We start from the raw sequence: 3,887 nt of genomic DNA, 5'->3' as shown, positions 1-3,887 counted from the left end.
CCTGCCTCGGCCTCCCAAAGTGCTGGGATTACAGGCATGAGCCACTGTGCCTGGCCAGAGTGCACAAATCTTAAGTGTATACTGGGGTAACCACCACCCACATCGAGACATAGAATCTCTCCAGAACCCCCACTGGGTTCCTTCCTGCCCCTTCCCACTTTATACCTCCCTCCTCAAGGTACCAGTATCTTTACTGCTTTTCATTACAGGTTTGTTTAACCTGTTGTAGACTTCATATAATTTTTGGTTTCTTTCATTCAACATGCATGTTAGATTCATCCATGTTGCTGCATGTAGGAGTAGTTTGTTCCTTTGTATTGCTAAGTAGCATTCCATTGTATAGATACACGATAATTTATTTCTGCATTCTCCTATTGATTGGAATTTGAATTCTTTCCAGTTTGGGGACTGTTACGAATAAAGCTGCTAGAAATATTCTTGATGTGAAGTGTAGCAACTTTGGTGAGCAATTTGGATTCTCTAGTTAACTTGAAAAAGTGTATACTCTTATGACCCAGCAATTCCATTCCTAGGAAAATATGTTAGAGAAACTTTCATACATGTTAAGAGGCATGAGTAAAAATGTCTAGCTGTTTTGTTAATAGTTGCAAAAACAAAACAAAATAACCTTAAATGCCCACCAACAGGAGGAGAGTGGATCAATAAATTATGATATAGTCGTGCAGTGGAATTCTATACATAAGTAAAAGGAAATGAAATACAGCAGATCACATCAACATGACTCACAAACAATATTGAGTGAAAAAGCAGGATGTAGGAGAAAACATACTTTAAGATGCCATTTATATAAAATCTGAAAACGTGTAGTACCCACCACCATCACAAAGTATGGTACAATGTATTGTTTAGGAACACATCTATATATAGTAAAAGTACAAAAAAAAAGGATGGCATTGACAAACAGAAAATTCAGAATGATGATTTGCTTCAGGTGGGAAAGGAAGCAGTCATGAAATGAGGGGTATTGGGGACATTGAATTGATGAGCACTGAACTGATGAGTGTTTCAGTTCTTAAGTTGGGTGATTACAGGTGGTTATGTTAGTCTTTAAACTTGAAATACATAATAATATTTTAAAGAGAGAGATGGGGATAATTAAGAGCAGTGATGTGCTGGTAAATGTTTGACAGTTGGCTGGGGGAGGGAAGTGATTTGTAGCATTTGCCTCTTTCCATGGCACAAAAACTCCCACCATGGCTGGTTTCAAATTGCCAGTGCAACATCATCTGGCTCACCAAATTCCTGAATGTGTAATAACAGTCAGCCCTCATGAGCCAGTAGAAGCCAACTCAGGCATACCACTCAGACACTGAATGTGGGAGCAGAGTGCTCTGAAGGCCAGAGTCGGGGATACAGGCTCCCTGAGGGCTTTCCCAACAACCTAGGAGATGGGTGGAAGGCTGTATTGTATTATTTATTTATTGTTATTAAGTTACGCCTAAAGCTAAGCAGCTTAAAACAGCAAATATTTATTATCTTGCACAATTTCTGGGAGTCAGGAATCAGAGAATGGCTTATCTGGCTGGTTCTGGCTCAGAGTCTCTCATGAGGTTGCAGTCATGATGTCAGCCAGAACTTCAGTCACTTGAAGCTTTGCCTTGGGCTGGAAGATCAGCTTCCAAGCTCACTCAAGTGGGTGCCAGCAAAAGCCTCCATTTCTTGTCACGTGGACCTCTCCATAGTGCTGCTGAAGACATGGTAGCTGGCTTGAGAGGAAGAGACCAACCAAGATGGAGGTGCAAAGAATTTTATGACCTAATCTCAGAAATGACATACCATCATTTGTATCCTATTATTCACATACACCAACACTGATAATATGTGGAAGGGAATGACAAAAGGATACAGATACCAGGTAGCAAAGATCATTGGGGAGCATCTTGGAGGTTGAAGGTGAGTGCTGGTTGTCCTGAGATGCCTGTGATGGGTTCATGGATGCCGAGAGACATGGAGAGGCCATCCCCTTTGTTTCGCAGCTGGGGAAATTGAGACATTTAGAGATTTACTTGAGAGTATGCAACTTTTTTTCTTGGTGTGGGTCAGGAGTCCAGGGTCTTGGTCTTACCTTGGTACCCATGAGAAACACCAACCCCACCTCTCCCTCCCTGACTTCCCTCTGAAGGTACAGATGCTGAGGTCTTAGCACATCCAAGATTAGATCAAGGTTACCCTACCCAAGCTCTTAAGAAATTTCTTTTCCCCCATAGTTATTTCCTTACATTCTTTGCAGCCAAAACAAGACAACCCTCCTATTTCCACATACCCTGCCCCTCCCACAGAGGCTGTTATTAACACATCCCTAGTAGCCCCAAAGAGAAGCATCTGCCACTGTGTTGGCATTGCTGGACACAAGTCCATGTTGGCCTTCTGGAATCCCACTGCCACTTGGAGCTTGGTGTCAGACTGTTTCAGGGCTCTGTAATCTCTCAGCAAAATGAAACACTGCCCCAAACTGGAAGTAGGCATGAGGAAGATGAGCTGCCACACTTTTTCTTGCTGGATGCTGTTTACATGGGTTATTCAGTCTGAAAACGCATCAAGTTGAACACTTGTGATCTGTACAATTTTATGTAGGAATATTATATTTAAATATTCATAAATTTATAATTTATATAAGTTGACAGATTCATAAATTTAAATACTGAAACTTAAGATTTAAAAAAAAAATTCCCAAACCCAGGGGTGTAATGTATTTGGGGCCTGGACAGAGAGAACCATTCTTTCTGTTCTTCAGATGCCATAGGGAAGGAAAGCCTCAGTGACACCACAGCATCTTCTGCAGTAAGGGGGCAATTGGTAAAGGGAAAATAATGGGGGTTCCCAAAGGTCAGGATAAAAAAGTTCAGCCCTAAGTGCTTTCTTCTACTAGACAGACCGTGGAATAGGGGATGCAGGGAGAGACACTGGGATCAAACCAGAACCATCAAGTAGAAGACCCAAAAAGGTACACGCTGCTTCTTTTCCTTGAGGATACTCCACTTTTAATCCTTATTTTCCATATCCCAACCTGGGATCCACGCTCTCAGGGACCAATTCACCATCCGTCTCTTGACTCTGGGAGCCAAAAGACCAGGTGGTGACAGAAGGAAGACCCAGGCCAAGGTCCTCTGGTGGGTCAGAATTTTTCAGTTTTCCCTTTCCTTTCCAAACCAGGACAGGGGAAGTCCTGCCACTCTTGAGTTCCACCCTCAACACCCATCCTTTTGATGTGGAAGATGCACTGTGGGGAGGTGACTCTCAAGATGCCCAGCAGAATAGGCTGAACTAGTGCAGGGGTTTGCCTTAGTCGCCAGATAGATGGGAGTTCAAGCATGGGCACAACTAATGTCGCAACTCTGGGGTCCTTGTGGTGGCTTCCTTGGTATCTCTAAATGGATCTGTTCCCCAGAGTCACCAGCCACTGCAGCTAGCCAGGTGCTGCAACCTGGCTGGAAACTGGAGCTCTCTCTCTTGCCAATTTGCCTGGGCACTGTTTTGAAGCCATCCTGGACTAGATTCCAGTTCCCAGCCCCTTGCTGAGCTCATTGTCTTCTAACCCATCAAGGCCTGTGGTCAGGCTCAGACCTCCTAGATCGCCACTGATGCACTACCCCATCCTTGTCAGGGCACCTTCTGCCTCTGTGCCAGTCCCTGTGCTTCTATCCACTTCGAGGCCCCTTTCTGCAGCCCTTCCTTTGCACCAGCAGAGTCCTAAGAGTGCTTCCCAGTCAGTCCTGTGGTCCTGGGCCCCACCTGAATCCCACAGCCCTGGGCTAGTTCCCTGGTTGCCCCATCAAAACTTCATAACTGGGCCGGGCGCGGTGGCTGAAGCCTGTAATCCCAGCACTTTGGGAGGCTGAGACGGGCGGATCCCAAGGTCAGGAGAT

The sequence above is a fragment of the Colobus angolensis genome, unplaced genomic scaffold (assembly GCF_000951035.1).
Source record: "Colobus angolensis palliatus isolate OR3802 unplaced genomic scaffold, Cang.pa_1.0 Scaffold376, whole genome shotgun sequence".
Classification (NCBI taxonomy): domain Eukaryota; kingdom Metazoa; phylum Chordata; class Mammalia; order Primates; family Cercopithecidae; genus Colobus; species Colobus angolensis.
Note: the sequence above shows the minus strand (reverse complement) of the source record.